This window comes from Ambystoma mexicanum, chromosome 5p, assembly GCF_040938575.1.
Source record: "Ambystoma mexicanum isolate Mex_15411 chromosome 5p, UKY_AmexF1_1, whole genome shotgun sequence".
Lineage (NCBI taxonomy): Eukaryota > Metazoa > Chordata > Amphibia > Caudata > Ambystomatidae > Ambystoma > Ambystoma mexicanum.
In genome coordinates this window covers 229,870,806-229,884,046 of record NC_090930.1, presented here as the reverse complement: position 1 = coordinate 229,884,046, position 13,241 = coordinate 229,870,806, and positions in this window count along the sequence as shown.

Here is a 13,241-nt window from a genome sequence, read left to right as displayed (position 1 = left end):
TCAACTCAAATGGTGACATTTTGGTTGCAGATGAAGGGGTAGATCTGATGGCCATTAGGACCAGAGGTAATCGGATATCCCAACTTGGCCCAGAATCTGCCACAAACTTCTTTAATATGCTCACAATTGTCCGGTTATATCTCTCTACTGCCCCAGAAGAAGCTGGCCGATAAGCAATATGCAACTTCCTTTTGACCCCCAGTATCTCCCACATCTTTGTCATTACTTCACTGGTGAAGTGGCTACCTCTGTCTGACTCAATCCTTTGAGGTAGACCAAAACGGGAAAAGATGTGGTTAATCATCAAGGCAGCTGCAGTTTCTGCCTTGCAATTTGGGGCTGGGAGACATTCCACCCACTTGGTAAACAAGCATGTGACGGTAAACATGTACTTATTCCCCCTAGCCGAGCGAACCACGGGGCCTACAAAGTCGATTTGTAAATCTGACCATGGCAGTGTCATTCCCCTCTTTTGTAAAGGCGCCCGGTGTGTGAGGGATGTCGGCTGAAATTGTGCACACACAAGACAACCCTTCAAATATTGGTTGAGGTCCTGGCCCATGTGTGGCCAGTATGCAACCTCTCTTAAGATTTCCAGTGTTGTGTGAAACCCCCTATGACCGGCGGTGGCCGCATCATGGGCGTGACTTAACATCAGGCTTCGGAATGAGGTAGGAACCACCCACTGATCGTGGCCAGCTTTGGATTTCCTTACCAACAAACCGTCTTGGATTCGGAACATTTTTGGACATTTCATCAACACTCTTAGGTCCTCTTTCCCAATGTAATCGGTATCCGTCAGGGGAAAGTTCTCAGGGTCCTCAAGGTGCTGGTAAAATTTACCAATTATTGGATCCCCCTTCTGAGCAGTAATCAAATCAGCATCAGGGGTCTCCTTACTCCATTGTGCAATTGAAAGGTCATTGTGAGCATTTGTCTGGGACCTAGTGATGGCAGTGACCTGGATTTCCCCCAACAGGGACTCAATCTCAATTAGATCCCCTTGGATGGCTCCGGTTTTGGCCAGCTGATCGGCTAAGTCATTTCCAGTTTTGTCTGGTCCCTCTACTTTGGAATGACCCTTAATCTTCTTCCAATAGATGGTCATCCCATTCGATGTGACCAGATCATCAATGTTTTGGATCAACTTTCCATGTTTCAAGGGTTTGTTGTTAGCACATAACATGCCTCTGGTTTTCCAATTAACCAGGTGCTCCACGAACCCGTTCCGTACATAATCCGAATCTGTGATTATGACCAGTTCGTGGAGTTGATGCTGGACAGCAGTGAGGATGGCCTGATGCACAGCCATCAATTCTGCCACCTGACTACTTCGGGGACCAATTTTGTATCCAGCGGAGGGTTCTGGGGACTCATTCACCCATGCATTCCCTACGCCAGCCACCAGTTCTTTCTCCCAGTCGTTGTCAACATGGTAAGAGCATCCATCCACATAGACAGTGGGCATTCCCTCACACTTGTCTTCTTCAAAGACTTTGTGTGGGGAATTAAGGTATGCCTCCATGTTGTCCTTTATTTTTAGACTTTCGTCCTCGAGACAGTTTTCTCTGGCACAATCATGCAAGTCAGCCAGACCTTGCGCGAGGGGACTCTTCTTGTTTTGGCCATATCTGACCTCCACAGGAAAGCCTTGCATTGACAGAATCCAGGAAGTAATTCGGGAATTACTCACATTTCCAGCCCGGATTCTGTCACTTTGGAGATATTGAAGAGGCTGGTGTGGAGTCTCCACTATAATGTGTTCCCCCTGGATAAACGGGCGGTAATTCTTCAATGCCCACACCGTCGCCAGGAGTGCCTTCTCACAATCGTTGAATTTTTCCTCCACAGAGGATAAAGTTTTGCTCGCATAGGAGATTACTTTATTGACCTTGTCATGCTTTTGATATAATACTGCCGTCAAGCACGTACTAGAGAACCCGGTCTCCAGGAAGAACTCCTTGTTTCTGACCGGGTAAGCTAGGCAAGGCGCTTGTGAGAGGCTTCTTTTGAGTTGTTTTACTGCCTCGGCTTGTTCTGGACCCCATTCCCACTTGACCCCCCCCTTCAGGAGATGAATCAGGGGTCTGGTGATCTCTGCGTAGCCCTCAATGAACCTTCTGCTGTAATTAGTCAGTCCAAGGAGGCTCCTTAGTTCCCGCAGAGTTGTGGGGTCTTTCAGTTTCTGAAGTGCTTCCACTTTCTTTTCCTGGGGACAGAGGCCCTGAGGAGTAATCTCATGCCCCAAGAAATTAACACGGGTTCTACACCACTGTGCTTTCTGAAAGGAAAGTTTTGCTCCGGCGGCCCTCAACTGTGTCAGAACATAACGGATCTCCGCTATGTGTTCCTCCACAGATGAACTTTTGATGAGGACATCATCTACATAAGCCAGGTTACCCCTCGCACCCAGGTCAGGCATGGCCTTATGTAGGAAAATGTTGAATTCATTGCCGGAGTTGAGGTATCCGAAGGGAGTCCGGGTCCATGTGTACTGCTGGCCCCCAAAGGTAAAAGCCAGCTTGTATTGGTCCTCCCTACTGACAGGCACGGTCCAGTATCCATTGGTCAGGTCTATTGCAGTGAATACCTGTGACCCCTGAATCTGGGCCAGCCCTTGGTCAATGTAGGGAAGAGGCCATCGGGAAGTATGGACCCGTTTGTTGAGCTCCCTGAGGTCGGCGCAGAGTCTCCACTGGCCGTTCGGCTTCAATATTCCCAGCACCGGATTATTGAAGGTGCTGTGGACTGGACGGATTATTCCCCTGGAATCAAGGTTCTTAATTATTTCAGTAAGGGACTCCATTGATGCGAGAGGCAAGCGATATTGCTTCACAAACACAGGAGTCATGCCAGGGTCCGTGGGGATTGTTGTTGTGTGGATGTCAGTGCGACCACAGTCATATGAGTCTACCGCAAAGAGATCTTGGAAATCCAAGAAAACTTGTTTCAACTTTTGCTTTTGTTCCAGAGTCACACAGGCATCAGCTAGGTTGACTCTCTCTTCCACCATCTGCCTGAAGCCTGGAAAGACTTCTGGTTTGGCTATTTCCGCGGCCTCCTCCAGCTGGGTGGAGAAGTCCCTGGTCAGAGTGCTGATTTGGACCGGAGGCTTCAGGTGGGAAAGGCAGCCCTCATGTACCTGGAAAATCACCTCATCCCTCCTGAAGTCACACGTCACATCTTCCTTACCATAGGGGCAGGAAGTGTACACCAGGAAGTTCCCCCCATGCCGGGTAAAAATCCTGTCTGGTGTTGTATTGTCCTCACTGTCACTGTCAACACAGTCCTTGGGGATTGGTCCTAATAGTTCATTTACAAGATCAATGGAGAAATGTCGCTCATCAACCGCCATTCCAATAATGGTGCCTGCGGCTAGAGTAATACTCTTTAAGTCGCTGTTATCCACCTCTATTAGAATGGTGTCATGTTCTATGTTGACTAATGGGGTTGGGTTTACCCCCAACCCTTGCTGTTGGAAAGAAGCATTTAGATGTATGTAAGCATCAGGGTTTTTCAACTCTTGTCCCCTTTTAACTTTCACTTCCAGGGAGAATTGTCGGGTCCTTTCTGGGATGGTGACTTCCTCTTTAACCTGAATTTCAACTGCATAAGGTAGCAATTGAGCTGACCTAAATGCTTTTTCTGGATCATCAAAGCCCATGGGATTATCCGCTAATCGGGACCAAGCTTTGAAGTTTATTAGGTCCAAACTAATGGCAAAGCGATTGAGAATGTCACTGCCTAAGTAAAAGGCGGCAGTGACGTCTTGCACGACCCAACAATTATGGACTATGCTCTTGTTGCCAATGGAGATTTTGAGCATACACCTGCTTGGCAGGAGATGTTTTGAATTGGGTGCTTCCAGGTCCATTTCCCATTTGTCTATCAGTTTGAAGGTGGGAATGGCTGGATCTTTTGGGAGTTGGCGGAACATGGCTTCGCTGATGAAGCTCTTACCGTTGTTCACACACACTCGAGTGAGAACAGAGTCCTTCCCATCATTTAACTGAACAGGGATGAACAACTGCTCTCCAATTTGCTGAATATCAGCCAGGCTCTGAGCTGATTTCACGTCTTTCTGGACTATAGGAGTGGGAGTTTCAGATTGTGGATTGGTATAGAATTTCAGAGTGTTTCCTTCCAGCGTGGAGTACCACTTTAGACTGGAAGGAAGGTTGATTTTCAGAAATAGAGAGGACCCCCCATCACTAGTCTGTTGTCCTACTGCTATTACTGTCACGTCTGGAATCTGGTTGTTCTGGAAGTGAAATTCTACTTGGTCAGATTTTTGTTCAACCATGTGGCAGGTGCCGTTTAAACTAACATGGTTGACACTCTGTTTTAATTTTATTGGTCGGCTAGTCTGGGTCCAGAGGACCTTGTTTACACAATCTATTAGGGGTGACAACCTTCTCAGGAGGTCATTCCCTAGTAAACAAGGGGTGCCCTCTGGGGTCACAACTATGACCGGGTGTTTCAACTTATGTCGCCCAATTTTTATGTCCAAATCTGCCGTCCCCTCGACGGGAATTTCCTTCCCGTCAAAGTTCTGCAGTTGTCCAGGAAGAGAGGTGAGAGGAATTTGGTAATTCTCTCCCCTTCCTGCATTCAGTTCGTCAAAGGCCCTTCTGGACAGAAGGGTAGCTTGAGATCCAGTGTCCACCAGTGCCAAAATTGTACCCTGTCCCTGTACTTGTACCGGGGCATAATATCTTCCCTCCTTCTCCTCAAGGGGGCACAGATAATGTACATTTTTGGACAACTGGTGGGCTAATTTTCTGGTTTTGGACATCGCTAGCGAAGAGATTTGGGCAGAATTCTGTGGAGAGCCTTGGGAATCTGAAATTAAAATTTGGCAACTGGAGATCAGAGCCATGGTGGGTTCCCCTGGCTCCGATCCCGGACGAGCCCCCAATTTGTAAGAGGATTCAATTCAGCACTACAGCTAAGTTAACGCCTAGTCTAGAATACTGAATGAAAACCCTTATTGATATATCTTTAGGTCCAGTTCATGCGTTCTGGATGACTACCCCTATATAACACCCCTCTCTTGGAATCCCCCTGACCCCACTGAGCCAAGAAGTAGTTCTGTTTTGCAAGTTTAAAAGGTTTATTTGATAATTTAAAATATATATATATATGACACTTTATAATAAATTAATAATTGAATATCACACTTAATCTGATATGATACAGATTAACAACAGAGAATCTGGCACTAGCACACTTCTTTATAATTACTAAGGAGTTGAGATGAAATGGATAAGGTAGCCCACTGGTAAATAGGTACAGAAGAAGAAGGTGGTACAAAATGCTTTATAGAGTTCAAATGGATGCAAGGTTGAACGAATGAAAAGCAGTATAGAAATACTCAATATGATTTCAACAAAACAATGTAATCACTTTTCTCTGGCAATCCCCTCCCCCCCTTGATGCAAGGCAAGGAAATGGAAGGAAAACACACAGTTCTCAGAAATGCAATCAATGTAAATCAGTTCAATCCCCCCCCAAGCTTAGACAACAGAAGTTTAAAACACAGATAGGAGTTTTGAAAACACAGGCCCAAATTGCTTTGATATGTGCTAGCAATGGATGAGAAATATGCTGGAAATGCTTTTTAATTCCCTTTCAGAGTTTCAGGGTGAGTGGTATCTAGTTAATATTAGTCCAGGCTCACACTAGCAATGAGGCAGGGATAGTTAGCAGGTTAAACGAATTTCTGGCAAATGGAAGGCAAGCAGCAGCAGTTTTCACATGTGAAGAAATTTGCAAATCGCGGCAAAATTCGCGGATGCATGTTCCGCGATTGCGGTAAAACTATAGGAATGCGGTTCTAGGTGCGATTCAAAGCTAAGATTCTAAGCTTTCAAATAAAAGTTATTGCAAGTCTCTAGCACAAACGGTTGCGGAGATATGAGCGATTTTGTGAAGGTCGTTTTTCAGATTTGAAATTTTAAAGTTCAAAAAGACAAGTGCAGCTTGCGACTAGAAAATGACAAGTGACAGCTTTACAAATGACAGGTGACAGTTAGGAGGCAGTTCTACTTAGATTAAATAGATTGAATTATATTATTTTAACTAAGAGATTTAGGTTCTGCACAGTTTTCTAGGTACTCACACTATATTCTTGAGTGAAATGGGCCTCGCCATGGATCTGGTCAGGGTTTTGGACTGGGCTCGGGTCTCTCTCTGGGCACAGCACTGCTTTCTCTCTGGGTACAGCACTGCTTTCTCCCTCTGGTCTGGTCTCTAGTTCTGGATAGATTGAAGTCTCTAGTTTGGCTTTCTGGAGGTTGATGGAGGTAAAGTATGGATTTTTCCGGCAGAGCGTCCCGCTGCAGATGGATTTGGAAGGGCCCTATCTGTCCTGTCTGTCTGCTTTTATGTGTTTAGAATGTGGGTGTGTTCTAGCATCACTGACCCTACCTCTCTCTCAGCTTCTAATTGGTCAAACTTCCATTTCTTATTTGATTGGGGAATGAACTGTGAGTCAGAGGGATGTCATTTTATGGCTTGCAGATAGGACACTCCTCTGTCAGATTGCACACATTCTATATTTGATAATAAAAGACATATTTCACAGTTACACAGTTGCTTGAAATTACATATACATGGTGTGGCTGAATTTAGCCATGTCTCTGTCCAAATCTGTTGTTTCTAAGAGCTTGCATTCAGAAATGGCAACTTCTAGCACTTTTTCATGTGCTAAACAACATTGGATCTTCATTAAATTTTATACAACTGTTCCTCACATATCTACCCACATACCAATGCATTTTCGTTTGTCTAGCTGAAACAGGGAGTCTGTAATATTAATAAACAATGGGGTTTTGCCCCAGAACATCACACAAATTCGAGTTTGGGCTTGAATTAAAGGTACATTTTTTAAAGTAAGGCTCTCAAAGTTATACATGTCTGTCATTTGATTACAAAGAGTTATCAGTGTTTTTGTAAACTATATATTTTACTTTCAATTCAGTCCTCAGAGTGTTGAGGTCCGCCTCCAAGACTTGGGTGGGTCAGTCCTCTGGGCAGGCAGGGCTTTGTTGACATTAAACAGTCAAAATCAACATATTCCTTTCAGAGGAAAGGGGCCATTGTGTGGTCTCTGGGAAGCTCCCAGCCAGTCTGCCTTCTATCAATCAAGAGGTCATGTGAGATTCTAACTCCTGGTGTAAAGCTCTGGAGGTGAGAGGGTTTCCCAGGCTTCAGGCCTCTGGGAACAGCATGTGGCTAATTTTTAATTAAAATGCAGCCTTTGAAGTCAGCTGAGTCAAATCCCTTTGTCAGCAACTGCACTCAGTTCTCCTGTCAGAGTTTAGACCGCCAGCGCCCCCTTGAGGATTTTGTTGGTACTGCATGCAATTTTGGGATTTTCTTGGATTAATGCATTCTAAACAGGAATGGTTCTTACATGGTAGTAAATCCTTGCTTAACATTGTTTTGCTGGGGCTCCTTACATTAAGATGGTTATGTGGAACCCCACAAAAAGGGTTGAATCTTTAAAGTGGTCCAATGAGTCACGATTTCAGCAACTTTTTGACATCAGTAACAGTGGATTTTGTTAACAAAGACCTTTCTTTACACTGGTGGGTGGCAAGTTAGGTAACCATTTTGGTGTGCGCACAACTGCGCAGCTCTCCTGGATTCTGGGATGAAATGATGGGCGGCGACAGCGCATCCCCATCTTTACGCACTCCAATGATTTATTTTTGTTCTGGGGTAAAATGATGGGCAGCGACAGCTTAATCCCCATATTTACCCCGTCTAATGATTCCACATGGGTCAAAACCCTCCACAAACGCGTCTGTCATCTAACAAAGCACACTTTATAAATGGGAATCCACGTAACATGGAAATCATGAATACTTTTGAACGGGAACAACAACCTGTTACTATCATAAAACCTGTAAGTATTTCCAAAGCACTCTAATCGCACCTCAATTTAAAACTGCATATTCACCTAGATCTGATGGCGATACTTCTGTCCCAACTTTGGAGTCTGTCTGCCTGCCAGCCCCCTGCAAATCACTGTCCATCTCAGCACAGTGTCCAAGGTAGCCTTCCTGCCAGTTCGTCCCTGCCCAGCATTCAAAGATGTCTGTCTCTACACCCACTCACAGTCTTTTTCATGACCTATCACTGCCACTCAAAAAGAAAATACCTCCCATCTAGATCATACCACTGAAACCCATGTGATCTTATTGCTGGAGAGCAAGAACATACATTGCTTGTCTTTAGTAAAATGGATTCTCGCATATTTCAGCTTGCCACACAAGCTCATGCTGCACGTTTAAAAAAAAAAAGAAAACATTGAAACAGAGCAACCTCCATTTAAAATTTGGATACTGGACATTTCCATGTAAACTAATTTGCTCTCAATGTTAAGGACATGGGATTCAGTTTGTTAATTGGGATTGGATTGAGTTAGTATGTTAATGTATAGTAATAATTAAGTTCGGTGCAAATCCAGTCAAAAGAAATATTATCCTGAAATAATACAATTTAAAAACATGCTCTGCATTTCTGAACTCTGCATTTTCCATCATGCGCTGGTTGCCTTGGCAACCTATGCCTTGCATATGTTTGTATTTCTGTAAAAAGCCCATACTAAAACTACATGTTCATGTTAAGCTAATAAACCCCTGTAATTCAAAGCCCCACAACTTTTTAGAGCCCACCATTGACTCCCAGAGCAGCGAGTGGGAGGTAGATCAAGACCTTCCTTTAGTTCTCTTCCTTCTCTCTCCCCCTCCCTTGCTAACACTCCCGCTGCAGCTGCGACTGATGTCTGGTCCTTTCAGAGTCACACAGGGGCCAGACCACCCCCAGCCAATCCCCCCCAGCATCCCTTCTAGCACTTGCCCTCAGGCTCTCTTCCCCGGACACAGCAGCCCGGGACTCATAGAATTAAGCGATCCAACAGCCTCAGCCTCCCAAGTAGATGGGATTACAGGTACACGACACAACACCTGCTAACCTAGTCACCCCTGTTCACTGCAGTCACCTCCCCCCTCTCTGTCGTCCGGCATTCGCTGCTTTGGCCCCCTCTAGCTCTTTTCCATGCCCCTCCCTTTGGGGACCCCACTCCTGCAATTCTCCCTCTACCCCCTCACTCTGCACTTACCAGCTTGTCTTGTACTTGCACGGTAGGATTGTCAAAAGGCCAATATATCAGTTTGTGGTTCTAGTTCTTCCCCTGCCACCCCCCAACTTGTCTTGTAGCACCTGGAAACACTTGTGTATAGGCAACATACAAATGTCCAAAAAATAAAATAAATACAAAAACACCAATGTACCTGTGAACCTGGACCTTTTGACGAGAGTTATTTTACTCTTTCAGGAAAAGACATATGAATTATATTGGAGATCGGATTTATTTTGTAAAAATGTTAATACAATTAAATCAACAAAAAAAAATACCAATGTAACTTGACATATTTACTTTTGGCCATTGTGCGACCAACAGAAAGTGTTTCCATCAATGCTTATCACAGGCTTTCTTGGCAAAGCCCATCCTTGTTGTGTGTGTTATCCTTAGACCAAAACATCAAGCTTAGGATATTGTCCACTTGCAGTGCAGGTTTAAGCAGCAACAACTATACTATTTAAAGTGAACCTCCTTTATTTCCAAGAATGAACACTGCTACATGTGAAAGGCAACCCCAGAATTTAAGTAGTTATTTTGGAGAGAATACTGCAATCACTTGCAGGCATACTGAAGAAAAAGCTCTCCAGTCTAGTTGAAATTGGATTGAAAATAATTACATGTTATGGTCAGGGTAGATGACGTTTAAGACCACCCTGAGATATTACTTTATTGCATTCAAAGCAGGCTTTCAAAGCAGATCAACACTTTAAATTGTCTTCAGGCATTCACTCATGAGACCAGGCTTTTCCTTCACCATAGCTATGGCCTACAATGAAAGCAGATCCCTCTTCAAAGCCATCAAGCACTGCATAAACCCCTGCCCAACCCACCCGTAGCACACCCCAACGAAAAATCCAGTTCCATCAACTCTTTCTTCATCAACAAGCTCAACATGATCCGCCAACACCTAGACACCAATGCCACAACTGACAACACACTACACATTCCATCTCACAAAACCACAACTACCTGGACAATTTTCAAGTCACTAACCATGGACGACTTCATTGCCACCTTAGCACCCCTCAAGGTCACATCGTACGCAGATGACATTCTCCCTGCCTCCTTACTCAAGACTCTTCTGACGGAAGCACCCCTCCCTTACTAGGCAATCTTTAACAGCTCCCTAACTCAAGGAACCTTCCCCTCGACCCTCAAGACTGGACAAATCCTCCTGCTTCTTAAGAAACCAACACGAGACACTGATGATCTCAGGAACTACTACCCTATTGCGCTTCTTCCCTTTCTAGGTAAGATCCTTGAGAAGGCACTAGCCACACAACTCCTCCAACACATGAAAGACAATAACTTCCTTCAGTACTACCATTCTGGCTTCAGTCCCCGATGCAGCACAGAAACGGCTACCATCAAAGTGATCGATAATGCCCTTAAACTCCTAGATGATGGCCATGCTTGCCTTCTAGTGTTCCTTACCTCTCCACAGCATTTGAAACAGTAGAACACTAGACACTCACCAACAACCTACATTGCTGCATGGGCACCAGCAAGATCGTCCTCAGTTGGTTCAAATCCTACCTTGCAAACCACCACCAGTTTGTACAAATGGATTCTTCCAGATCACCAACTCTACCCATCAGCTATGGAGTTCCACAATGATCCATCCTATCCCTCATGAACTTCAATATTTACATGGATCTCCTCGGAACCCTTCTCTCCCCACACAACATCCACATTCACCAATACGCAGATAACACACACATGAATATCTTGATCTCCCTTAAGATATCCTCCATTGAAGACATCCACAGGCTCAACGGCTGCCTTGCATTGATCCAGTCCTGGACGTCCAGTACTTACTTGAAACTCAACCCCACTAATACTGAATTCATGCTGCTGACCAACAACACTGAACACCCATACATCCAGACCTGACACTGCTATGAACCTGGAGGGATTCACACCCCAGCTGGCCCCTGTGCCAAGTCCCTTGGTTTCAACATCGAGAGACACCTCACACTCAGATACCTTAGAGTGACCATGTGCTGTAGAAGTTTCTTTAAAATAACATACTGTTCCAACAGCACATAACAAAGAAGACATGACCGGCCTGGTACCAACTTACCCTCATGCAGAGAATTAAGCCCTTCATCTGAGGAAACAATTTCAGATCCGCTGTCCAAACCTTTGTCCTTTTCCACCTGGATGGTGGCAACGCTCTTTTGGAAGGTCTTCCAGTGACAATCTGAAAGCATTTAGGTTGCCACTGTAAGGTGTGATTGCCTTTGTAAAGTTCAGTATTATTTGAAAAATAAGTGTATGTCTTAAGCAGTGCATAGCCGCATCAGGTCATAGTATAAATGCATGCTACTATTGCCTGGAGTGACATCACGTAGTTAATGCCACCAAGGAAAGCAATATCAGGCCTGGATGTTTGCACAATGGAAATGCACGTTGAAAGAATGTATTGTAATTATTAAGAACTGTGCAAAATGCATGTTATCTGAATTCTCCTGTTTTCCAATTCCTAGGCAGAGTCATGTGTAGTTTGAGAAGGAAGAGAGTTTTCAACTAAATATCTGTCACTGGAAAAAAAGTACCAGCTGGAAAGTCTAGAGAAACTGAAAATCATTAGAAGCAGGCCTTTTTAAAACTGTGCATTCATCTGGATAGAAAGGAATACATTTGAGTGCAAAGGAAAGCAATACACACACAGATAAATGAAAGACTAAACCCAGGTTTAATGAAAGTCTCATACACATGTCGATAGGGAACTGCACCAATGCATTGAGAAACCATGGGATACATGTGGGTTCAGAACAGAACATATAGATTTCCAAGAACATTAACTTTGAATTCAAACTTATATGAGCTAAAGCAAACAAGTCACCTTTTGCATGTACATTGCTAAATGTGCATTGCCTATTTGTTATTTTTACTCTACATAGGCAATGCATTCACTCTATTCCACGCCGACAAAGAGGAAGTGGAGCATTATATATGTACTTTAAATGTCAATTTATATAACTTTCTCAGTGACCATTCATGTCTTGACGAGGGAGAAAATCAAATGCTTATCCATGATGCATTATGTAAAATTTTCTAGTGAGAAATCAGTGTTCTTTTTTGAGGGGTTATTGTAAATCAGAAATGTCAGTGTGTTTAGTGTTTGTTAGAATACAACATATTTGAATGGATATTAAAAGCGAGTGCCCTAGTGTATTTAGAATAGTGAGATTCATGTAGGTATGTACAATTCAATTTGGAGATGTGTAGTATAAATATCAATGATAGTGAGCCCCTGGGTGAAGCTGGAGACCAAGTTTGTGGAAACTATCTAGTTTTATTAAATGCATTTCAATTTTTAAATACCTCTATTCTTTGCCATGCATTGTGCGATGTGATTGCATAACTGGGGGTATTGGATCAGTGTGCCACATCTACTAGCCACTATGCATTATTCTACAGCACCTTATGCGGACTTGGGTTTTGCAAATTGGGACCTTAGGCAACATGCCCTTTTATTTGAAGTGAGAGCAAGGAAGAGAAGATGTGGATGTGAACTACTCGTCAGACACTGTGTCAGAGTGTGAGTGAGTCAGACAGAATGAGGATTCACATCCCAAGGAAGAGAAACAGGCAGATGTTTTGATAAAGCATTGTGCGGGGGAAGCACTTTGCAAGTTAGTAAATCATAAACAATACGTCAGATCCAACACGGAATCCAAAGTTGGTGTTATCCTGAAAGTAAAACTCAAGGATGTAACAGTATGTGGAGGATGTTTCTTCACTCTACCGGTTATAAGAGTCAAATAAATTGAGACAAAAACTACTAGGACTCAGAGGGCCTCATTACGAGCATGGAGGCAGCCATGCCCTTAACAAGGGCATGGCTGCCTACATATCGGGTTCCAGCTCCGGGTTCCTACAATGAGGAGTAACCGGGCCATTCCAACATTGGAGGACCCAGTAATTCCTCATTAAAAAAACCCATCCCCATTCCCATTTGAGCCCCCATAGGGCTCTATGGGAATGGGGGGGGCTAATAATGGGCCCGTTAATAACGGGCCCATTATTAGCTCCCTGGTCCCCTTGCAGGACCCGCTCAGGACGTCTGATCTGACCAGAC